Genomic DNA, 26,718 nt, shown 5'->3' with positions numbered 1-26,718 from the left:
CTGTGCCTAACTTGGTAGTTCTCATTTTATACGAGGAAGAATATATTGTCCAAAGAATAAAAGAAAGAAATGTACTCATTACCTGACCTATGAAATGGTAACCCCTCTGTACAACACATTAATAATAACAATAAATGTATCCTCTGACAATAGGTTCAAATCTTGGACCGTATTTTCTTGCAAGACGGAGGCAGTGTTTATGTCAAGCAACTACTTTAATAGAAAAGATTCTAGCTTCTTCAACCTGAGCAAAGAGTTCATGATTAAACTCAATCTCCAACAATTAATTGGGCAGGGTGACATATGCTGTGTCCCTGTGTCCCTGGTAGGTGCTTAGTTAGGTAGTGAAGAGCCAGACAGAGTGACTCTAATCATAAGGTAGTCCTTGAGTTTTCCAAAAGCCTGGAGCTTACTGAGAACCACAGTATGAGTCAGCCCATCCAGAGGGAAACAGGAGTAGCTGCAAAGTACCTAAGATAAGCAGAACAAAGACCCCTTGCTTGCTCACTTTGTATTATACAAGCTATGGGAAAACAGAGGCCAGGGCCTTCCTGCTTAACCAGCTGGGACTGTGTGCAGGGAGGTCCAGATCCAGCTTGCAATAAAGGACTCTTTTGCTTTTACAAGGATTAAGGTCTCTGGTGGTCTTTGGGGGTCCTGAAAGTGGACCCAACAGTAGGGTTGCTATTCAGTCTGGATCTGGGGGCCAAAGACTCCATAGAATTGAGAAATGTAAGAGAAGGTGTGGGTTGAAGGAGATGAAGATATTGAAGTGATGACCCAGATCAAGATACATTGTACACATACATTTGTATTACATGGCAACACATTCAACACATGACCTAAAGTGAAGATGAGTGAGGGAAGGGGTGAGTTGAAAGGCATGGATGAGAGTCTTGAAAGGGGTGACATTGATGAAGATGCCCTGTATTCATCAACCACTTCAGTGAAAGGCAGCACCTTTATACAACCATGCAAAGATAATCAAAATAGTCAAAAAGAAGAAGAAAGAAATCAGACTGTAGGCATGGCTTTTGTGATATACATGCCTTCCTGGAAAAAGAAGATTCCCAGTTCTGGTACTCAAAATATATAAACACTCATTCATACACAGTATTTTTCAATATATAGAAGTTACCAAGAAATTGCTTCTTGAAATCAATCATCACTCTTGTTTTTGTCATTTGTGTGTCTTGAACACAGGGCTGGGCACTGTCCCTGAGCCTGTTTGTACTGAAGGCTAGCACTCTACCAATAGAGCCACAGGGCCACTTCCAGTTTTTGAGTGGTTAATTGGAGATAAGAGTCTCATAGGGACTTTTCTCCCTGGGCCAGCTTTGAACCATGATCCTTAGATCTCAGCCTCCTGGGTACTTAGGATAAATTCATCAGAAGATACACACAGCTAATCATTGCCTTTTGAAAATGAAGGTTTATTTCTATGACTATAAACCACTTCATAGAAAATAGTTATAATATGCAAAATTAGTGAAATAAAAACAACCAGTAATTCCTTCAATGAGCTAGCAATATTGTAAAATTTAAAGTATATATCTCTATGATTTAATCATTGTAGATTTATAAATATTTTTCATCACTGAAATGACACTAAAATTAATTCATTCTTAGTGAGTATCTCCATATTTACCTTTAGACAATAAATAAATTGACTTGGAAAAGCTTCTTGAGTAGGTTGAAATCCCATTCTTGTGTAAGTAAAATTACAAAAGATTTCAATTGTCCTTGGAATAGTGTTTTGTTTCTTGACGTAAACAGTGGCTATTCTTAGTGAGAAAGAACGCAGCTGACTTCTGGATATTACTCCTATTTCCAGGAAACTCTGTTCTGCTTTTACTTTCAGTTGCTTTTATTAGAGGCAAGCGGAGTCTCAATCTGAGTTGAGAAATAAGCCCTGAAATGCACTTTTTAATAAAACTCATGGGATAAACCTAATCATTAGCATTTATCAAAACATCAGCTAGCAGGCTGAGAAAGGTAGAGTGCTAGAGAAGAGATGCAAAATGGATGAATCTTTTCTAGTTTTTCTATTTAGGGTGAAACTGAGTTCAAACCCCTGTTGGACACAATGACAAGTAATTTCAGTATCTGAGCATCTGTTGTGAGAACCTGAGTAAGAGTCTTGTTTTTAGGCTTATAGTTCTATCTAGGTTGGCCTGAAGCCTAGATGTCCAACAGTTCTACTTCTAATATTAGATATTAGATTGCCATATACAAACAGTGTACAATATGTATCCTACTATGTCCAGCTCATATACTCTACATTGTGATCGTGATGTTGATCATGTTGCTTAGAGTAAGATGTTGTTGCTAATTTTTACTGCTGAAGGAATTTCCAAAATGCCCCATTATATTTGCTGTTAGCACTTGAATATTTTTAGCATAGTGTATTTCAATAAATATTCTTTCTAGGGTTATTCTCTACATGTTTTCATGCACATGACCATGTTCCCATCTGGTAGGAATTAGTGGACCCCTCAAAGAGCATTATTCAGCTTGGTAGATGATCTTAGTAATGAATGCCACTTTCTAGTATATACCATAATAGCCCTTCAATTTCAACTGGAGTCTAAACCAATAACAAACATTACATGTTACTCAAATTATACAGCAAATTTTATGCCATTTTATGTGGGTAAAAGAAAACTTTTTGTTTGTTGGCTTAAAACCAAATCTCATTGTTCCTCCAGTTCTTTGACTAGTAGGCATATTTATATTTCTACTATGATACCCTGCTATTTCTGAGTAAATACCAGTGATCTTTGACTCTTCTGCTTTGTTTTTATTCTTTGCTTAGTTTTCAGCTTGAGAAGCTCTTGCAGAACAGTGGAACTTTCCTCCCTTTGCTCACAAAGTTGATCCTCTGACTAACTAGGAACTCTGCTAAACTCTCTGATTACCTCAGCAACACATGAATACAGTTTCATTTTCACTGTTCCTCTTGCACAACACTTACTTGGCAGGCTGCCTTATGAGATTTGATGCTCAGCTTTAAGAGCAGTGCTTTCCTGACTAGCGAGACAGAAGAACTCAGAGCTAAGGCAGTTGAGAACTTGTCTCCTGACTACAGAGCCCACACAGAGGAGAGTTCTGTGGAGAAACATGGTCTTTGGTGTGCTATTCCTTCAGGATCAGCAACAGGGAGCTAGGTCCATAGCAATTTTACTAGCTGGGTTGGGGTGGGGTAGGGTGTTGGGGAGGGGACAGATGTTAAGGCAGCAGTGGAGTGGGAAGACATGGGAAGCTCCATGGTGTGTAACCATCCAGACTGCCTTTGGTAATTCAGGTTCTAAGGCTCCTTCAGTCCCCAGGCAGCCATGGGGTGGTGAACCTTACCAAAGCATACACAGGAGGAGCTGCTCTTCCTCAGGTTTCCAGCAGGGGCTGCAGAAGAGAGCCCTGTATGGGACACCTACCCTCCTCAGCCTCAATGGACCTTAATTCCCTCCTGGCACTGAGGGACCAAACCCTAGCCCCAAACCCCAGCAGAGTCACTGCTGGAGGGTCGCTCCTTCCAGCTCTCTCTTGCCCCAACTTCACCATTACCCTCTGTTCTCAGATGTTTCCCCGACGGTAGCTGCCTGAAATTGGAAAAGCTGAGAGCAAAAGTAGTCTTCACGAGTCCATTTGAAACCTCAGTGCACGGCTTGCCCATCTTCATGCCGTCCATGTGCAACTAGTTCATGGATTCCCTGCAACTGAGCCGCTTGGACTACTTTCTTTTCTCATTTCTTTATTTCGAGATTTCTTGAATGTTACAAAGAAAGGTCAATTGTTACAAAGAACAGTAAGGTCTCAGCCTGGGGTTTATTCTGAACTGTTTAACTCCCTTAAACAATTTACTGTGTTGAAGCTGAACATGTGAACATGAGGTCAAGATGTTGGGGGCGGGGTGGGCGGAGAGAGGAGGGTGGGCAAATGCAGTCATAATATTCGATATTTGTATGTGAAAATGAAACCATGTAAACTAAGGAGATGGGCGGGTTGAGGAGAAGCATGAAAGGGGTGTCTTTGATCAAGATGATTGTACTCACAAATTGGCAAGTGAAATTGAAACTCCTTTGTGCAAGTTCTTAAAGATAATTTTTTAAATGTGTGAGCTCCATAGTAAGACCCCAGTGTGCTTGTGTTATTTAGAGAAAATCAGTTTGGGATAGTTTTAATTTAATTGTATCTTGGTCTAACTCAGGCAACAGCTTTTGGAAACCACTAATCCAGTATATGACCTTCTTCTCTTGTTTAATTTGGATTTGAAAGCATTTATGCTCACCATCTTAGTCCTGCACTGTAATCAGACATGGAGGAGAAGGAGAAAGAAGGAGAGAAAAAGAGAAGAGAGGGGGAGGAAGAGGGGGAAGTGAGAAGGGGAAGGACTGGCAGAGATAGGGAGAAAAGGGAAGTGGCAGAGAGAGAGAGATCAATGAAAAAGGGACAAGGGAGAGAGAGGTAGTCAGGGAAAAGATAGGGAAAAGACAGAGGAATAAAGGAGCATGGGGAGAAAAACAAGAGGAGAGAAGAGAGAGAAGGGAGTAGAAAAAAGATAGGAAGGAAAGGAGAGTAGAGAAAGGAAATGAAAGAGGGGAGGGAGGGGAGAGAAAAAGAAAGGGAAGAAGGGAAGAAAGAACAAAAGAAAAAGAAAACAGAAAGAAGGAAAGAAAAACAAAAAAAGAAAGAAGTAAGGAAAAAAGGAAAGAAGGAAAGAGAGAAAGAACAATAAAGAATAAAGGAAGAATGGCAGGAAAAAAGTGAAGACCAGGAATGAAGCAAAAATTTACAATTTTATCTTCCTTTGCCCACTGCTTTTTATTTTTATTTTTGTCATGGGGATTGAAATCAGGGCCTGTCTCTGAGCTCTTTCACTCAAGGCTAATTCCCATTCTGAGACATAGAACCACATCCAGATTTCTGGGTGTTAATTGGAGGTAAGAGTCTCACAGACTTTCCTGCTCAGGCTTGAACAACGATCCTCAGATCTCAGCCTCTTGAGTAGCTAGAATTATATATTCTATCTATAATTCTGTCTACAATTCTATATATAATTCTATAATTCTATAGCCACCAGCACCCAGCTTCCCAGTGCTTTCTTAAAAGTCAAATCTAAAGAAAAGCAATCTTGAGTTTCTCTTGTGTCTAACACAGTAGTTGAAAGGTCATGGTTGACCCAATTTTTTGTGTTCTCTAACAGCTACAGAAGAAAGGAAGTTTTACAGAATAACTGTATGAAGAAGCCATTTGGAAGGCAGGTTTTTGGTTTCTTTTTCTGACAGAAATTCTCTTCTTTACCCTAGTTTCCTTGGTATTTTATATTTTTCAGGACATAGTGACACTTATTAACTCACTATCTCATTTGTTCTCTGGAGGGAACAGAACCATCCCACTGCAAAATTTTTTTAAATATTGATTTCCTTAACCTGTACCGTAGTGAATCAGGCAGGACTAGTTTTATTTATACTGTTGACAAGATAATGAAAGTGTACAGAGGCAGGTTCTCCTTCCAGGTCTGATAGTGAGTAAATGATGGGAACCCTGGGGTTTGACCCCTGGAAGATTGTCTTCTGAATCTTTGCTGTGACATCTCTGTTGGATCTGGATTCTTGTTTCTCCATTCATCCTCCATGGGTCCTGCTTGCAGCATCTTTCCACTGCTTCTCTCCTGCCTACTCTTCTTCCTCACAGGAAGCCTCTTTTCTTATTCCCATGGATCCTTGTCTCCTTCATATTCAAACTGACTCTTGGCTGGGAGCCATGGAACTGATTCTACACAAAGCCAGTACCTTACTCATTTAGAATTTCACTTTTCTCGTCCTGGTACATACTGGTACATGCGCGATTTCACATATCCCACAATTATTATGTAGTATTTAAATCCTTCACAACCAACTGTAGAATTTCAAATGACAAGAGGGAGTAATGAGTGTGATACACTGCATAAAATCCTTTACTGTTTGAAATACTGGTACTCAATTTGTATCATTTTATTTGAATGGTCATCATTTTATTAGAATTATTTTGACTCATGTAATATTCTTTTTTATTGTGAAAATACTATACAAATTGGTTTCAATTACATAGGCAAGGTAATCAGTACATTTCTTATCAAACATTTTTACCTCCTCCTTTATTTCCCCTTCCCATCCCTTCCCATCTCCCCACCCACTCCCTCCTCCCCCCCCCCTCAACCTCCCTGGCCAAAGTTGTAAAGTTCGTGTTTTAACATAAGTTCTTCTATATCTCATTGTTGCAATGGGTCCACTTAAACAATTTGTTTTTTCCCTTTCCCTCCATAAATTATACCATCATCAAATACCATGAAAACGGGTTATACCGTGGAGGAGGGACATACAAAGAAACAAAGAAATTATCTTATTTATATGTTAGAAACAATCACAAGAAAGAAAAAAAATTGATTCCTAATCTTGGGGTTCATTCACCTAACATCAACTTATCTGACCATTTCTGCTTGTCCCAGACATATACTAGTTATTGCAAATAAGGGAAACCATAGGACCTATGTTTCTTTGGGCCTGGCTTACTTCAGTTCATATGGTGTTTTCCAAGTCTTTCCAATTCCTAACAAATGGGTAATATCACTCTTTCTGATGGAGGCATAGAATTCCATTGTGTATATATACCACATTTTCTTGATCCATTCATTTACTGAGGGGCATCTGGGTTGGTTCCATATCTTAGCTATGGTAAATAATGCTGCAATGGACATAGTTGTGCTGGAAGATTTAGTATGGTCTTGTTGTGATCATTTGGGTAAATGCCCAAAAGTGGGATTGCTGGGTCATAGGGGAGCTCTATGTGAAATCTTTTGAGGAACCTCCATACTACTTTCCAAAGTGATTGAACAAGTTTACATTCCCACCAAAAATGCAGTAAGGTTCCCTTCTGTCCACATCCCTTCCAGCATCTGTTGTTATTAGAATTCTTGATTCAAGCCATTCTAACTGGGATGAGGTGGTATCTCAATGTTGTTTTGATTTGCATTTTTTTATGGGTAGGGAAGTTGAGCATTTCTTCATGTGTCTATTGGCCATCCTTCTTTCCTCTTCAGAGAAGTTTCTTCTTAAGTCTTTAGCCCAATTATTTATAGGGCAGTTGTTTCGTTGATTATTTGTTGTTGGAAGATTTAAGTTTTTGAGTTCCAAGTATATTTTATATGTGAGACCCTTGTCTGTTGTATGGCTAGTGAAGATCTTCTCCCAATCCGTGTGCTTTCAATTGATCTTGCTACCTATGTCCTTTGCCATGCAGAGGCTCTGCAATTTCATGAAATCCCATTTGTCAAATCTTTCTTTGATTTATTGTGTGTCTGGGTCTCTTTTAAGAAAATTTTGGCCTCTGCCAAGGAGACCTATGGTTTCTCTATTCTGTCTTGTAATGTTTTCAGAGTGTCTGCTTTGACTCTGAGGTCTTAGATCCATTTGGATTAGATTCTGGTACAAGGTGATATATAGGATCTAGCTTTAGTTTTCTACAAGTGATTAACCAAGTTTGCCAGCTCCATTTACTGAAGAGGCTGTCTTTCTTCCATTCTATTTTTTTTAGCTTCCTTATCAAATATTAGATGGCTATAGGTCTGTGGGTTCATTTCTGGGTTTTCAATTCTAGTCCATTGGTCATGTTATTCTCTATCTTAGTTTATCCTTGTTTTATTCTACTAGTTATTTGTTTATGTAACCATCATGGTATTTCCATTCTTATGCTGCCATAGTGGTATATAGTGTAATTATACCAGCATACTGTACAATTTTGAGATCCTCAGGGTTACTCTGAGAACACCTTTCATCTTCCAATTTCTGTTCTTCTTTTTTTTTTACACTGTAATAAAACACTTGCATTCATCTAGACAATTAACAGGCTACTAGAAAGACTAAATGTTTTAGCCTTATTTGTGATTGGAGTTTCAAATTTACCAATCAGAGTGTGAGCAGATTTATTATGCAATGATGAATCATCTAAGACATGTCCTTGAAAAAGTGGTAGCCTACCTGACCCTTACTGATAGGATGGTACCTATGACAATCAGCTGTTCTGGCCAGGAGTTGTTATGTTCAAAATTGAGGGGATGAGTGGGGCTGGGAGACATGGAGAAGAATGAAGGAAGGGTGATGTTGATCAAGATGCACTGTCCTCACAAACTGACATGTTGAATTGAAACCCCTCTGTATAGCAACTGAAAGATAAAAATGTATTAAAAATAAATTAATTTTGTAAAAAGAACTTAACTGTAGCGACCGTCTACTCGACCAGCGAGGAAAAACGACCACCACACCAGGAGTCTTCTCAGATCACGCTTTATTGGAGAGCCTTTTAGTTGTAGGAGAGCTTGGGCGCGAGAGAGCGTGCACCCGAAACATGGCCACTTATATAGGGAATTGGAACATTGGTCTTTCTATTGTTGGTCGCCTGCCTTTCACTGTCACCAGGTGTCATGGGATTGGCTGGGGACTCTACCTGGCTCGCGCACGCGCACAGCCCAGGCGTCTAGCCAAGCACTGTCTGGGGTGGTTACCTCAAAGCTGCAAGGGAGTGGGCGGAGTCTCGCCTCGGCTCCCTACAGTTCCCCCTTCTTTGTTTTATGGCAACAGGTAAGAGTAGAGGTTGGGCCTCTGTCTAAAACATTAGGACCTTGCACTGGCCTTCACCTGAGGGGCGCCTTCCCCAGTGATGACCAGGCCCGTCCGATGCCTTTTTTGCAGAGGTGGGATCTTGGGCATCAACCCACTTGCAACCCAGCATGCTCTTCTTGAGGAGATGAGAACCATCTCCTCAAGTGCAGTGCACTTGCCTTGCACCCTGTCCCAAATTACAAGTTGCATACCTGTCCTGGTGCAATGGGATCCCCTGATCCCTCGGGGTGCTAAGGCTATGCAGAATGGTAAGGCTTAACTGCCTCTTAGGGCCGACAGCCAGATCTGGGGTGAGGATCCACTCTCCAAAGCGGCTAATGCTTGCGAGATAACAACCTTGTCCCTTCTGGTTTGGGCTCGAAGGCGACAGACCAACCATAGGCAGACCACGCATCCTCCCAAGCAGCAGGCTAAAAACATTCCGACTCCCACCCGCTCTTTGGAAAAGGACACCGCAGAGGCAATCCAGTCAGTAAATTGTAACAGCCCACAGCATCATTGGTTTAGCTATCACAGGGATTGCTATTAGCACTGTTGCTAACAGCAGGAAGATCAGCTGCATCTTTAAGAGGGGGTTCTGTTGCCGTCTCCACCGGCCTGGTCAGTCTCGTTGGCACCCAGTGAGGTACTTCTTGACTCTGTGGAAAAACACAAACAGCTCCCCTGGATCTCGTTATTACCGGATCCGGTCCATACCATTTATTATTAATAACATCCTTCCACATAACCATGTCTTTAGTATCCATGGAGTCTCTTGTTATATGCTGATCTGCGGCAGACTGATCGTTGTCATTTAGAATTAAAAAATTAAGGGTAAAGAGCGCAAGAGAAAGTCTTTCCCTTGGGGACGCGGACTCAGCAATTCCCCCTTTTTGCTTTTGAAGCATTTCTTTTATGCTTCGATTAGCTCTTTCCACTATACCTTGTCCTTGAGGATTGTAGGGCAATCCGGTGGTGTGGGCAACCTGCATTTGTGCGCAAAAGGCGCGAAAACCATGGGAAGTATAAGCAGGGCCATTATCCGTCTTGAGTCTAAGGGGCTGTCCCCAAGCTGCCCAAGCTTCTAAGCAGTGTATTCTGACGTGAGACACCTTTTCTCCTGCCAGAGGTGTGGCATGAATGACACCAGAAAAGGTGTCCACAGACACATGTAAATATTTCAACTTACCAAATTCCGTCAGATGAGTAACATCCATTTGCCATAGGGCGTTTGGTCTCAACCCCCTGGGGTTTACCCCCACATGGGGAGGATGAAGAAAGGTAACACAAGATTTACAGGCTTTAACAATATCTCTTGCCACATGCCTGGACAAATTATATCTTTTCCTAAGGGTATTAGCAGGTACATGATACAATCTATGAAAGTCTTTTGCCAATTCTACAGGATCAGCAGCAACCAGAGCCACAGCCCGAGTTGCCTGGTCCACCAAATCATTACACTTTGCCATCGGGCCCGGCAGCATAGAGTGGGCACGAATATGTCCAATATAAAAAGGATGTTTTCTGTTTAAGATAAGGGATTGAATCTGTAACAAAACATTAGAAATTATACTGGCCTGCTTGATTGAAGCAGCAACTTCAAGAGAAGCAACGGCATTTACAACATATAATGAATCAGAAAATAAGTTAAAAGGTTGATCAAATCTTTTAAAAACTTCAAGCACAATTAAACATTCAACAGCCTGTGGGGCATTCGGCCGAAAATTAAAGACTACCGGCTGTTTGTGTCCTTGAACAAAAAAGGCACCTTGTCCAGATTTTGATCCATCCGTAAAGATGGTCAGAGCATCAACCAAGGGCTCCTTTGAAGTGACAACAGGAAAATACACTAAATTTTTGTTAACTATGGCAAGCAGAGGATGCTTAGGATAATGATTATCAATTACATTTGGAAATGAGCAAACAAGAATTGCCCACATATCCATTGTGGCTGCTAAAATTTCAACTTGCTCACGGGTGTATGGAATAATTAATTTTCTGGAATTTTTGCAAAGTGCATCAAACAATACTTTATACCCAAAATTGCCTCTTTTTTTTATTTTTTATTTTTTTATTTTTTTTTCTCAGATCAAAATTGCCTGTTTAGCCACTAATTCAGGAAAATATTGAACAGTTTTTGCTCCCACAGAATCATAGCATTAATAGTTAGCCTTCGAAGCAAGGCAGTGGTATAATTGGCCGTCACTCCATAAGTCCTGACTGCCTCAACTAAATCTTTTAACTGGGAGTAGGAAACCGGCTCAAAATTTCTTTCAGCAGTAATGGGATTCTCAAAGACTGGGAAAGCTGCTGCTAATCGCGACCAGGTGTTTTCTTTTATAAAGTGACTCTTCCCTGCCGGCGGGCACGGCGGGGGGGGCTGACGGGTGAGGGCCAGCTCCGTTTCCTCTTCCTGGCTGCTGCGGTACTCCCACCCCTAGGGGGCGCCACCCCCCATATCTGTCTGCCTCGTGCTCCGCCGCAGCCTCTTCTAACTCTTCACTATCAGCTGGATCGAGCTGCTCTCCCTCCTCCTCTAACATTTCTTCCTCTGAGTCACTCACAAGATTACTATATTCTTGGTCCCGCCCTTCCACATGTAGGGCTGAGAACCGGTTTGCTTTTAAAGAAGGGCATGGGGGTCTCCTTGAGAGCCCTTCCCTAAAACCCTTCTCCTTTTGTGAGGGCTGCAGTCCCTCTTGCTTTAATTCTTTAGGATCCTTTTGTCTTTTTTCCCTTTTTCTTTTAGGCCTATTTTCCTCCCCCTTACTGTATGCTGACTCTGATAGACTATCCTGATGCCGCGTTAGTACTTTGCATCCTTCCTGGATTAAATCAAACCCTCCCTCCTCGAGGCAAGTGCGCACCATCAAAAAGACAAGCCACAAAGGAAGAAGCAATGCAAGCAACCAATAAATATCTAAATCTACAGTGAACAGCATACCGGGGGATATTTACCGACGTCCCCTCTCCGCGTGTTGAGTTCTGGCTCCAGTTTTCAGCCTCTTGCGCGGGTCCCGTCCCTGGTTCATTCCCGGGTTTCGGCACCACTTGTAGCGACCGTCTACTCCACCAGCGAGGAAAAACGACCACCACACCAGGAGTCTTCTCAGATCACGCTTTATTGGAGAGCCTTTTAGTTGTAGGAGAGCTTGGGCGCGAGAGAGCGTGCACCCGAAACATGGCCACTTATATAGGGAATTGGAACACAGGTCTTTCTATTGTTGGTCGCCTGCCTTTCACTGTCACCAGGTGTCATGGGATTGGCTGGGGACTCTACCTGGCTCGCGCACGCGCACAGCCCAGGCGTCCAGCCAAGCACCGTCTTGGGTGGTTACCTCAAAGCTGCAAGGGAGTGGGCAGAGTCTCGCCTCGGCTCCCTACACTTAACAGACATTCTACAAGTGAGATAGTACTTGCTCCTGGGGTGGCCAGGAGCAAGTATTCTATTAATCTTTTATTCTTTCATCTACTTCTTTTTTTGGGGGGGGTGCAGGTTAACATGGCATCAGAATCCACTATGATGGCCCCCATTTGTCTAGTGGAAAATGAGAAAGAGCAGTTGATGGTGAACCCCGAAGCAGTCAAGATTCTTGAAGCGATTACAAAGCCTGTGGTGGTGGTGGCCATTGTAGGAATGTATCGTACAGGAAAATCCTACCTGATGAACCGCCTGGCAGGACACAACCAAGGTGAATGCTTTCTTAGGACAGGAGCCATTTGCTGGGCTCCTTGATAATGCAAGGTAATCATGCTTGTTATACCATCAAGAAGAATCTGACTCCTGCTAAGGGAAAATCTTTCAATCTTTTTTAAGGTTGACATAAAAGCTTATCATTTTAAATCCATACTCATAAGATCTCACCCTACTCTAGTAAAAAGCAGGAATTTTCCTTATTCTGTTTAGTGACCTACAAGAAGAGTATTCTGGTGCAATCCAATCTTACCTACTCAGTTCCTTTGATTATTTCCTTCCTCCCATTGACATAATTTCGTTAAGACTGTAGAACCAATGCAGATGTCACCCAGTATGCTTTGTTTATAAAAGTGAAATGAAGGAAGATTGTGAGATATAAGAAAAGCAGAAAGAATTGCATTTTCTAAAAAAAATGCTTTATATTTTTACTAACTTTACAAGTACTATAAACTATATAAATAATATAGAAAAATTGTTTCCAATACTGTCATGTGTATTTCTTACTTTGTTAAATGCAGGGTGATTTTTGTGATTTTTTATTTATTTTTAAGTTTTATTATCTTCAAGTCATTGCACAAAGACGTTATCATTCAACAGAGCAGTTCTCTATTGCAGTGTATCTTGATCAGTGTTGGTGATTTCCTTAAATAAGGTCATTTTATTTGCTCCGTCTTGGTTTCCAGAAAATCTGTCACTAGTTCTATCAATCCTTTGCCTATGAAGGTTCCCTTCATTTTATTTTATATCTTCTATTCTAGTTCATTTATTTTAAAGGACAGACTCTCACAGTATGATATTCTCAGAATTTAAAACACACCTATATTAATATTTTTCTCTTTGGTTGCAGGTTTCCAGCTGGGCAGTACAGTGAGGTCTCAAACAAAAGGTATCTGCATGTGGTGTGTGACTCACCCAAGGAAAACAAATTTCACCTTGGTCCTTCTGGACACTGAGGGTCTGGGTGATGTGGAGAAGGTAAATCAAAATCATGGAGAATTCTTTTGGTTGTATTTCTTAACTTAGCATTTGTCATCTTAATTAAATTTCCACTGCTTAATTCAATTCCTACAACTACAAATCCAGTTATGGATTAAGGCTAAATTGTCTCTTGGCATTACTCTGATAAATCCGAATATTTTGATGAATTATTATTCATTTTAAAAAACTGTCCTCCTTTTTCTGACTTTGATTTTTGGAAGTGGGTCACTAGATCTACCCATTCTTTGTTCTTTTATTGGTCAAAATCAGGCTTTTGTACATCCTAGACAGTGTTCTACCAATGTGCTACAACCCTAATCTAGTATAGACATCTTACTGTGAGATGGTAGTGACATTAAATTCTACCTCAGACCCAGGGAGCATGTGCTATTGGAGATGTTCCGTAAGGAAGAATTTTCCTCTACTCTGTCAGCTGCTTATTTACTCAATCATTCATATCTTCATAAAAGAAAGTCTATTTATGCTTTGATTTTTGCTTTTCTGGAAGGTATTGGGGAATGACCAAAGAAGAGCCTTGCATACATTCTAGTTATATGCTTACCACTGAGCTGGACTGTGGTCCCTATACCTTGTTTTTGCTTTGTTCCATCTTTGGATATTGAGAGTTCTTTCAGTTTGTTGTCATGTTATGGTGAAATTTTCTCTGCAGCTGAGAGTATTATCCAATGTAGTAAATATTCGCTAAGGATACCAATTATATGTCCCTCTCCTATATTCTATAGATCCATCAGTAAAAGATAAGGACCTAGTTCAGGAGCCAATACACATTTTGTATAACCAGTACAGGTGCTATAGATGTCCAGAAGTGGCCATACAATTTAGGTATATGGGTCAGAGACTATTTTCTAGGGTTATGGACATCTCAGCACTAAATTATGAGGCCAAGAGGACTTTAAATCTATTACCATAATATAAATTGCTTTTGTCTAGAATTACTCACTTCCTCTGTAATTTGGTGGGAGTTGAATAGTACACAATTGTATTTTTCTATACTTCATGATCCATCTCATCCTTAATCTTGTTTCTGGCTTTATCTTTCAGCCCTTTACACAGGCTCACTGCTTCAGCCAAATGATAGGACTATGTGACACGTGACTTACACTTTATAATATTTCTCATTTGTCTACTATTGGTTTTACAATGTGTGTGATCTTTTAATCTCTTCTTACACATTCTATCAGCTTTTTAATAAATGAAGCAGATTGAAACAACAGCTATTATTCCAGTGAGATATTCACATGTGTGAAGCTGCAAAGCATTTTTTCCTATATACTAAAATGGTCAATTTTACCTCTCACAATAAAATTTTAGTGTATTATTGGCATAGATGATCATCTTGGATGCATATATACATATAGATGCATATATGTTGCATTTATTTATATACTATATATATTTATTTATATACTATATATATACATATATATATATATATGATTTTTTTAATATTGTAGCATTCTACTGCATATAGTTGCTGAAGAGGATATTCATGCACAATGACAATATCATTCACTCTAAGAAACCAAGGCCTGAGGAGAGTCACTGTTAATGAAAAGCAAGTATAAACAGGATAATTTCATAAACATTGATCTTTGTGTTCTCTATTAGAATTGAAGTCCTAAATGAACAATAAATGAAAGAATGAAACAAGTAGACTTCTCTGTTCCTTGCTCTCATGTGCTTTCTAGTGTGATCCTAAGAATGACTCGTGGATCTTTCCCTTGTCCATTCTACTCAGCAGCACCTTTGTCTACAACACCATGGGAACCATCAACCAGGAAGCCCTGGATCAGCTGCAGTATCCTTCCTGGAAAACAATAGTCATCTAGTATTGAGTTTAGGAAAATGGCACCTAACCCTGTTTCTTTAAGTGACTCAGTTTTCCTGGTTGAGAAAGGGTACAATACACAAAATGGAATGTTATCAATGGGTTTGTAGGTGAGATCTGAAACTTGTTCATGATGTATGGTGCTTTTCATTCCTTAGCTAAGATCCCAGCTATGTAACTGAACTAACAGAGCTAATCAGGGCAAAGTCCACTAAGAAGTCTGATGAAATGGATGACTCTGATGAATTTGTGAGTTTCTTTCCAGACTTTGTTTGGGTTGTTCAGGATTTCATTCTGGAGCTGAAGTTAGATGACCAGCCCATCACAGAGGATGAATATCTATAGAATGCCTTAAAGCTTATTCCAGGTATCAGAGGGAGGCCCAGGAAGGGGAAGGATTCAGTAGGGTTATAGTATATACTAAGCCCTTTTAATCTGCATTGGATGTGCATGCTTATTTGAGATTGGATTATGCTACAGTATGATACTAATTATACTAAGGCAACTGATCAGTTGCCTTTTAAAAAAAATATCACTCCATTTAAAAAACTACATTTTTATTCTATTAAAATGTACATTTTAAAATATGTAGTATCTTTTTATACTTTATAGTCCTCTAGTATCATTTATGACAACAATTCTCATATCTAAAAAAGTTAAATATACTTCAATAGACCATTTTATGAAATACTACATGTAAGCCAATGATTTATAGAATTCTATCAGTTCTCAAAGATGATATGTCATAAAACTTGAAGTTTCAAAATAAAAACCAACATTTCCTTCTAATATATTGTACCTGAACATTTAAAATAACATGTTATTGTGAAATAGTTCATCAACAGAACCATATGCAAATAAAATATTCACAAAATATGTTTTGGAAAATGTTTTGGTTTTTCATCTGAACAATTAGTAAGCCCACAGAGACTTCTATGCTTGTTCTAGTGTTATTATTTGAAAGTCTTCAAGTGGAATATAAAATCACTAAAATGGGCACAAATACTGGATCAAATTATTTTAGGCCCATTAACACCATGAAAAATCATCCCTATTATAATCCATCCTATAATGTTGAAAGGTCCATTTATTAAGTTTTGGTTTTTTGTTTGTTTCTTTTTTGTTGGTCATGGGGCATGAACTCTGGGCCCGGACACTGTCCATGAGCTCTTCAGCTCAAGTGGACTGCTCTAAAACTTAAGCCACAGCTCTACTTCCTATTAAGTTTTTTTAAATTTATTTTTTATTCTTTTATTGTGAAAATACCATACAGAGGAGTTACAATTACATGGGCAAGATAACGAGTAGATTTCTTATCAAGCATTGTTGCCTCCTCCTTTGTTTTTCCCCTACCATCTCTTCCCTCCCACCACCACAACTATACTCCTCTACCTCCCCACTTCCCCACCCCGTCTAAATTGTAAAGTTTGTTTTTCAACATAGTGTCTTGTACAAAGTGGTTTTTATTTTCTTGCTATTGTTTCTAACGTATTTATAATGTACCATGTGATTTTTTATTTTTTGTTTTTTGTTTTTGCATGTTACTGCCCTACAGTATAATACAACCGCTGTTCTCACTTTATTTGATGTCCGTGCTCTGCATCTTGTATGTACACTTCTCTAATTTGGGGAGGGGATGGGAAAAAACAAAATGTTTATTGATCAATGCTCTAGTTGTTCACATTGACTCTGTAAAACCTCATAAAGTAATTGAGAGAATGAAGAGATATCCATAATACATCTAAGTTAATTTTACTCTTCAAAATTTACAGTGAAAATAGTCTTTAAGCAATTTGTGGTATGTACTTATACTTGTGAGTGTGTGTGTGTGTGTATATGTATGTATGTATGTATATTTCTAACAGCTTTTCTGTTCTGAGTTGAATATTATGTATCTTCTTTCTAGCATTTTCTCCAGTAGCATCTTACCTTTGCAGATATAATTTTATTTTATGTCTTAGATTTCATTTCTGGCAAAGATACACTAGAATCAGAACACTGCTTCTACCATTTTGCTTCACTGAGATAAATTCTTAACTCAGGAGAGTTTTGCCAGAACTAGGGATACTAATCAATTTTTTTCCTTTTGTGGACAGATAGATGTCTAATCTTCAATTACTTGTTGGGTTTTGCCTCTGTGCACAACGTTGGTTTGCAATGAAATATCATTTTAAGGATTGTGAGACAGTGATGTAAATTCTCTGGAATGAAAATACTCAGCCCCTTGTCTGATGGCTGCCCTTCCAATGATCAATTTTTTCCTTTTATTTTTTTATTGTCAATGCTCAAAATGTGTTATTGAATTTGTGTGTTGTCTATAGGCAAGTATCTTAATTTTTCTTAGAGATCAACTTTCATTTATAACTGTTACAATTAGGGCTCGCTACTCTGTGTTATTCATATATGACTGCATTTTTGACTGACAGTTTCTTATATCCATTATCTATTTTTTTCATTTTATTTTATTTTTTGTTGTGAAAATTCCAAACAGAGGGATTACAATTACATGAGCAAGATAATGAGTACATTTCTTTTCAAGCATTTTTGTCTCCTCCTTTGTTACCCCTTTTCATCCTTGCCCCTCTCCCCACCTGCCCCCACATTCCTCCCTAATGACTAGTATATGTCTGAGGTAAGCAGAAACTATTAGACAAGTTGATGCTAGGTAAAATGAACCCCAAGATAAGGATTCAATTTTTTTTCTTGTGATTGTTTCTAACATATTTATAAGATAATTTCTTTGTTGCTTTGTATGTCCCTCCCCCATGGTATAACCCCTGCTTTCACTGTATTCCTTTTATTTTTTACAGGCCAGAATCAGAAAATTCGAAATGCTAACTTGCCTAGGGAGTGCATTAGGCATTTCTTTCCAAAACGCAAATGTTTTGTCTTTGATCGACCTACAAAAGAAAAGGAACTCTTAATTCATATTGAAGACTTGTCAGAAGACCAGCTGGATTACAATTTCCAAGTGCAATCCAAAACCTTTTGCTCCTACATCTTTGCCAATGCAAAACCCAAGAACTTGAGAGGGAATTATTGTCACTGGGAAACATGAGTCTTCTTTGCTCCTGGATTTACCTCTCTTCTTAATCCCCTTAAGTAATGCTTTGATTACATTTTTGCATTTGCTAAGGGTATAGAAAAATAGTAGTTCACGCTTCATATAATTTGATCTTGTCTAATTATTGTCTGTCTACATGGAGCTTTATTAAGAGAGAATATACCTTAAGAAACTATTCCACAGATCATATAAGAGCCGATTGATGCTAAAGATTAATTACTGTGTTTTAGATTAAGTCACTTGGGAAAGTGTTCTGTATGGATAGAAAAATATATTGTGAATTTAAACTAGTGATGAATCATATAAGATGCCAAGTACCTATAGGATCATTAAGAGTTTAAAATCGAAATTCAGTTAATTTCTAAATTCAGAAGTGGCTTCAGGATGTGGACAACATGCACACATAATATTAAGTTCTGCCATGATGTTCTTCTTAAATTAACATGAAGATTTTCATTCCTATTTAGAATTGGGTCCCAATAGTTAGACAATTTATTTCATTTGTAGCCTTCATTCATTTTGCCTGTGTAATCTGCTATTTCTTAACTTTATATGGAATACTCTAGACAGAATTCATTTATCATATTGGTGGTTATTAGTGATGTAAATTATAATGTGTGAATTAAGAGCCTGAAAGAAAAAAATTAATAGGAAAAAACAGTGCTGCCAGAAGAAGTAGACTTTGTCAAATACGATAAAGGAATTTCATATCAGCTACTCAGGACTCAGTGATTGGGAAGATAATAAATTAAGGTTATCTAGGGCAAAAAATTAGCAAGAAGCTACCTCAATCAGTAACTAGGCATGGTGGCTTGTGTCTGTTAACACAGATATGTAGAAAGCATAAAAAGGAGGCTCACAATTCATGATAGGACAGGTATATACAAAGGATGCTATCCTTAAAATAATATCAGAAGCAAAAGTGGGGCTAGGAATGTGGTGTAGTGGCAGAGTGCTTGCCTAGCATGCATGAAGCCTTGGATTTGATTCTTCAGTACAACATAAACAGAAAAGGCAGAAGTAGCACTGTGGCTCAAGAGGCAGAGTGCTAGCCTTGAGCAAAAGGAGCTCAGGGACAGTACCCAGGCCCTGAGTTCAAGACACAGGACTGGAAAAAAAGCAAAAAGTGTTGGTAGTGTGGTTTTATTTATATAGCATTTGCTTAGTAAGCGTGAGGCCCTGCGTTTGAGGCATGATATCACCAAAAAAAAAGTGTGAAAGTTGTTTAAAGTCTTAATGTTTTTCAGAAAGCTAATTTTAGAATAAAATAGAAGTGTAGCTTGACGTTTATCCTGAAATTATTGGGCACATCCAGGACTGGGGACTCTGGTGGAGACTTATGTCAGTGCTATCAACAGTGGAGCAGTGCCATGTTTGCAGAACGCTGTGACTACCCTGGCCCAGTGTGAGAACTCAGCAGCTGTGCAGAAGGCAGCTGACCACTACAGCCAGCACATGGCTCAGCAATTGAAGCTCCCCACTGAGGACCTCCAGGAGCTGTTGGATGTGCATGCGGCCTGTGAGATTGAAGCCATTGCAGTCTTCATGGAGTTATCATTCAAGGATGACAAGTGGGAGTTTCAAAAGGATTTAATGGTACGATGTGTGCTCCTGGTCTGTCTTTCCTGAAGTCTTTCCCTTTTGAGACAATGCTTATGCTCATCATTTTAATCCTATGGATCATTTGCTATCGTTACTTTTAGGAGCCTGGAATTTTATGAGTGTGAGGATTCCTACAGGCTGATGGGTGCAAGACATTTTATCTTTTATTGTTGCACAATAAATTACAATATGGTTGGCAAGTAAAAAACCCAGATACCAGTGGCTCATGCAGTAATCCTACCTACTCAGAAGACTGAGATCTGAGATCATGGTTCAAAGCCAATCTGGGTAGGAAAACCCATGATACTCTTGTCTTCAATTAAACAGCCAAAGTCCAGAAGTGGAGCTGTGACTCAAATGGTGCTAGCCTTTTTCAAAAAGCTCAAGAATAGCTCAGGCCTTGAGTTCAAGCCTCAGGGACAGCAGTTAAAAAACCACATGTGCATTTATAAATTTTCCATACCATTGTATACATATGACCCGTTCTGTATGTCATATGCAATCATATACTTATAACATAGAGTTGATATATCTATATAAAATACAATCCTGTTTATCATAAGTATAGTGTGTGGATGTTGGATAAGTCAACAAGTGCTCTGCTCAGAGCACCCAAATGAGGTCAGAACTTCAACCACTGCAAACAAGTTGCTGTCAGGATAAAAGGACTTCACACTCTGATGTGCACACTGCAAGAATTAACAAATGGTTCCCAAACCATGAACATATGAGAAACTTCAGAAATATTGCAAACTATTTTTAATGCATTCCTTTTCATCCTTGCAACACACATCCTGAGCTTACTCTCCTTTTAGCCACATTCCACTTGCTATAGCTTCTTTTATGGCTTTATTGTTGTTCATCACTGGGCTGTTGAAAGAATTGTGTGGGGCTTGTAATTAAATCTCATCATTTTACAGAGAATGAGCCTGGCTCCCAGAATATTCAGGGACTTACCAATATTACTCAGACAATTTTCAGAAGTGGTAATGGCTCCGTCCCCTGTCCCCATGTGCTCTGAGGCTGTCACCTTACTTTTTCCATGAAGATCACCATGGAATTTCTTTCTAATGCCTTTATTGTACTGTCTTCCTATCATCTTAACAGAACACCATAGAGAGAAAGAAGGAAGATTTCATCCTGCAGAATGAAGATGCATCTGGCAAATACTGCCAGAAGGAGCTGAAGAAAATTTCCCAGTCTTTTATGGAAAGCAATTCCAATGGCACCTTCTCTATATCTGGAGGGTATAATCTCTACTTGGAAGGCAAGAAGAAGGTTGAGCAGGACTACAAACTAGTTCCCAGGAAAGGGGTAAAGGGGAGGAATAAGGGGATGAATTGCAGTTAGTCAGAGAATCTCATTTATGTATTTGTTTATTTATTTATATATTCATATATTGTCAGTTGTGGGGTTTGAACCCTGGGTTTGGTCTCTGTCCCTGCACTCTTCAGCTCAAGGCAAGTGCTCAACTGCTTGAGACACAGTGCCACTTATAGTTTTCTAGTGGATGTTTGGAGGTAAGAGTCTCCTGGACTTTCCTGCCCTGGCTGGCTTTGAACTGTGATCCTCAGATTTCAGCCTCCTAAGTACCTAGGATTACAGGCATGAGCCATTGGCACCTGCATGGGAATCTCATAAATAAAGAACACAGAATCATTTGTGAGAAGAAAATCTGCATTTTTTTCGTTCTGTATCCACAATTAATTATTCTTAAACCAGAAACTTCCAAGTAGAGTAGGATTTTTTCTTAAATCAAACCGTGCAATCGTTTCTTAATTGTTAATGAGATATGAAAATTAAAGATACCCTTTGTTCTATTCACAAGAAACTGATAGTCTTGCCTCATCTACAAATGGTAAATTGAATTTAACAAGATAAGGTATGTCATGCTGGCATGAACACCAAGTAAAAAATAATGGTGGGATTAATATGGTAATAATATTAGTGTTAATAATGCTCACACATATTCAAAATCATATTTTATGTTTCATTTTGGGGCTTTTTCTTTTTGTTTGATTTAACTCATGGTGTTTCATGTAGTTAAGGCTGGTTCCAACTCATATCATTTCCACTTCAGCCTTAACAATTCTATGATTAGAAGTATGCACCACTATGTCTCAATTTTGACCCCCTAATTTGTATCATAAATACTCAGTAACCTGTAATTTCAGGCTACTTTGACACCTATACTTTAAATTTCAGAAATATCCTATAAATTACTACTAATGTTATCCAAGTTTTGTAGTTGAGAAATATGAGGCATAAGGAAGCCAATAAGTTGTAAATTCCTAGAGCCTGTACTCGGGAAAACTGGTATGCAGTTCATAGGATAGCATTACAGAACTCTGGAGTTAGCTCAGGAAAGATTTCTCTAAGAGCAGAATGAAGGTCAAGATGAATTATCAGATGATTCCTTGTATTTTAAATAAAAGAATACAAGAATCTTGGTAGAAGAATAGAATGTAGGGATATATTTTTATTTTTGTGGTAGTATGTTTTGAACCTAGGGATTCCTACTTGCTCAGGTAGTGTGCTGTCATTGGACCCACGCTTTTAGTTAGGCTCTCTGCTGGTGATTTTGGAGATAGTGACTCATGGATTTTTCTCTCTGGACTTGTTTCAAATGAGGATCTCCTGTATCTCAATATCTCACTAGTTATGATTTGTAGGCATGAGCCACCAGTGCCCAGATAGAGAGTATACACTAGAGAGTATACACTTTAGGTACATGTAAATCTCATTGATATCCTGGATTAGCAATAGATTTCTCTGTTGCAAAGGAAAAAAAAGGCTTGAATCTGGTTGCTGGTGTCTCATGCCTATAATCCTAGCAAGTATTCACACACACATACATACATATATACATATATATATATACATACTTACATATATGTATGTATGTATATAATCTCAGCAGGCTGAGATCTGAGGATTGCAGTTCATAGCCACCAGGAAAATATGTGGTACTGTTATCTCCAATTAACCACCAGAAGCCAGAATTGGCATTAAAAATGGTAGAGTGCTAGTCTTGAGCACAAAGATCAGGAAGAACAGCCAGGCCATTAGTCCAAGTAGGAGAGTAGGGCAGAGGCTGCTAAAAGTGTTTCTAAGCATTACAAGAGAGATTGGCTTTGCTCTTATGGTTCAAGAAGGAACAGACACAGAAGAATCTTGAAGACAATTGAAATTTTACAGGATTTAGAGGGAAATAATTTTTGCAACAAGAGAATAGACTCTTGTTGTTTGACATAGTCCACTTGTTTATTGGTCTCCTAGGCAAATGAGGTTCTCCAGACATTCCTGCAGTCCCAGGATGCTATAGAAAAATTGATCCTACAGTCACACAAAGCTCTCACTGATGGAGAGAAGGCCAGAGAAGGTACTGGGGAAGGTAACGCTTTCAGAAGAGGGGGTTGGTTCCTGAAAACCTTAACTGATGGACATGAAGATCTTTATGAAAGGAGCTTCCTGTTCTACACTGGAATGTACAAGATGATAATCTGAAAAATAAGAGGTCAGGTCTAGTCAGAGCCAGTGTGGCAGTACATTTCCATGTCATTCTCACAGGTGCCTGGGTTTGATCGCTGGAAAAATTCAGAGACAGTTTGGGTTCTGATCCCAGTGGGTAGCATTAAGCCTTGATTCTTGTTGTTTTTCTTCTCTAAAACCAATGTGGAATAGCTGAGCGGGCTGCAAAGGAAGCAGCTGAGAAGGAGAAGGAGGTGCTAAGACAGGAACAGAAGGACCAGCAGCAAAAGATGGAGGCCCAAGAGAAAGCTACAAGGAAAATATGGCCCAACTACAGGAGAAGATGGAAAGGGAAAGAGAGAATCTGATCAGAGATCAGGAAAAGAAGCTGGAACACAAGCTGAAGGTGAGTCTGATGGGGCCTGGGATATATCACAAGGATACTTGTGAGCCTGCCTTTGCCAGCTCCTCCCACCTTCTTGAGAGAATTGCAGGGAACTAGGAGCACATATGTTCTTACTACCCATGAATCAGGAGGAAACATTAGACAACTGTGTCAAAGAACATTGTGGTCCTGGATTGTGGGGAAAGGGAGACAGAGACAAAGAGAGAGACAGGGACATCCTTAGCTCCAAGGGTTGTTAAGGGAAAACTCTTGATATTCAGTAAGTTTTATTTTCAAGGTTTACTTTTTCATTTTGTAGATTCAAGAAGAAATGCTTAAAGAAGGATTTAAAAATAAATATGAAGATATTTGTGCAGAAATACATCAACTGAAGAAGGAGATTGAAACAAGCAAGACAGAGAAGCTATGGGGTGGAAAATTATTGGATGGACTGGGTGATGTGCTTCTTTTATCAGCGCCACATCTTCATGCTAAGTTAGTTGGAGCCTTTTTGAAAGGGGTACCCTACACAATGAAATTGACTCCAGATTTCTTTTAAGAATTAATAAAGAAATCCATTCTTTTGACTGAATCTTAACTTTCAAGTTGATATCATTCTATTTTTTAAAAAGGTTAAAAGAACAAGGGGACACAGGAATGGAGGGATGATGAGCAAATGCAGTCATTATATTTAACATACATTATATTAAAAATGAACAATGTAATGGTGGGTAGGGACCAGGGGAGAAATATGGGGAAAGTGAAGGAAGGGGGAACATTACCCAAGAACCATTGTACTCATAACCTGAGTTATGGAACTCTAACACATTTGTGCAGTTCCTTAATAAGAACAATAAAAATTCAGTTTATAACTATTAAAAACAAAAATATATACGCTATTAATTATCTCAGTGGAAATGAAAAAAAAGTAACTTGAATATATCACGGCCTGCTGTACAAAACCTGAACTTAATATCAGTCATATTAGTGTAACAAATAAGCTGATTAGAAAACATACTGAAAGAAAATATTAATCTATGTAATATATCAAAATTAATGAATGATAATAAAAATTTTTAAGTAAAAAGTTGTTCCTAAAAAGGTCCATGAAGTACTGTAGAATAAAAATCAGAAAACTCTTTAAATTATTACTAAGCTATAAATTTTAGATTGATAGGATCAAAATGTACGTGATTCCTAAGGCAATATGTCAATATACTGTGATTCAAAGAAATATGTAACACAAATTTTCAGGAAGTATATTTTAATATTTATATGTCAGATTACAATATTAAAATTCCCTTGAGAGGCAAAAACCAAAGTTCAGCAAGGTAAAACACCAAGAATTGTGTACTCAAAAGAGGTGAGGTGAAGGGGACGTGGGGTAGATTAATGAACAGGAGCAGAAAGGGAGAATGCAGTCAATAATGTAATGTATAACCACAAAATTAAAAAAGAATAAGGGAAGGGGGGATAAAAAAAAGGAGGATGAGAAAAGGATAAGAAAAAGGAGAGTGTCATTGATCAAGATATATTTTGTTCAGAAACTGCTCCTTTGTACAACTACTTAAACTTAATAATAAAAAGAAAAAGTATGAACAAAGCAACCAAGGAAATTCTAGAAAATGAAAAGATGGATCAATTAAAGAGCAAAATCTCCAACCATATTCTAGAGTCCAACCCATAAACAGCATAGTGGCACCAGCCTCTGAATATTTCCATAGGAGTAAAAAAAAATCTAGGAGTACAGGTATTGTAGAATCATTCATGCAATGAATTTCAAATTTAATTTGTCCAAAACAAATATAAAAATCTCTCTCTCTCTCTCTCTCTCTCTCTCTCTCTCTCTCTCTCTCTCTCTCTCTCTCTCTCTCTCTCTCTCTCTCTCTCTCTCTCCATATATGTGTGTGTGTGTGTTTGTGTGTGTGTGTGTGTGTGTGTGTGTCTACAAATAACCACACTATGGAGCACCTTGAAAAAAGAAATCTAGACAGCTATGTCACTAGATAATAAAATAAGGTTATTAACTTTAAAAATCAGTGCTATAAACAACATCCACCTTGAAATAATGGAGCAAATATGTAAAAAGGAATTGAAGCTTCATTGCAAATTTGTGCAAAACAAATTTCTGAGATGCCAGTGCCCACTATAGATCAGTCAGGAATATCAGATTTAGTTTTGATTTAATCTTACTGCTTAGTCAAAAAGAAATAAGGAATAGAACAGAAAACAAAAAGTAGCAAACATTTGCAGGCTAGAAATAATCCCTCTACAGGATAGACTATTAATGCTGTGGAAAATGGCACCAGTCAGTTCAACAGGAAGAGTGTGGCTATCACAACAACCGAAGAAGCACAGGTCTGCATCCTGATCTTTCTTTCCATACGTATTCTCTATAAAGCCTGGGATGATGACTACAAATGGTTTTGAAATTCCAACATCATTTGTATAAAGTTAGTGAATTGGAAGAAAACATTCTCTTCAGGTCCAACTCAGAGATTTTGGATCCCTCTCAGCTGTTTTGCTGCGGACTTTGATGAACTAAACTTGTGTCAGTTATATATGTTATTTTTGGATTCTAGGATTTTTCACACAGTCTATCGACTTCTATAAACAGCCCAGTTTTCATATCTAAATTGTGTCTTTTCCAGAGTATGTTCCTTTTTATGTTCTCCTTGAACTATGGTATCACTAATCCTTTCTTGGAACTATAAAAATGATACTACACATGTCTTGCTATCTCTCCTGCTATCTCCTCATCCCATGTATTTGGTCCTGCTTACCATTTATTTTTCATGACTAGATAGTATTCAGAACAAATACACTAGTTATTCTAGATAACTTTTTGAGGCAAGTACTCACTGAAAAGCCAGAAAGGAACTTGACATAAGAGACAACCATAGAGAGATCCCAGGCACTCACAGCTGAGGTACCTCAAAACTGCTACACTCATCTCTGCAAATGCACCTAGCAGCCCCAGGCGGCCACACCCAAGGCTGTCTGCCACCTGCCACCTCCAGCTGCCACTGCTGCAGA

At 38.7% G+C, this 26,718-nt stretch overlaps 1 pseudogene; it reads left to right on the top strand.

The window, feature by feature from the left end:
- LOC138816534 (guanylate-binding protein 7-like) overlaps positions 1–24,256 on the top strand; it is a 55,021-nt pseudogene extending 30,765 nt beyond the window's left edge.
- Positions 24,257–26,718: the final 2,462 nt, after the last annotated feature.

The sequence above is a fragment of the Dipodomys merriami genome, unplaced genomic scaffold (assembly GCF_024711535.1).
Source record: "Dipodomys merriami isolate MVZ:Mamm:240054 unplaced genomic scaffold, mDipMer1.0.p SCAF_7, whole genome shotgun sequence".
Lineage (NCBI taxonomy): Eukaryota > Metazoa > Chordata > Mammalia > Rodentia > Heteromyidae > Dipodomys > Dipodomys merriami.
The sequence above is the reverse complement of the archived record's forward strand: the minus strand, read 5'-3'. Positions and strand labels throughout refer to the sequence as shown.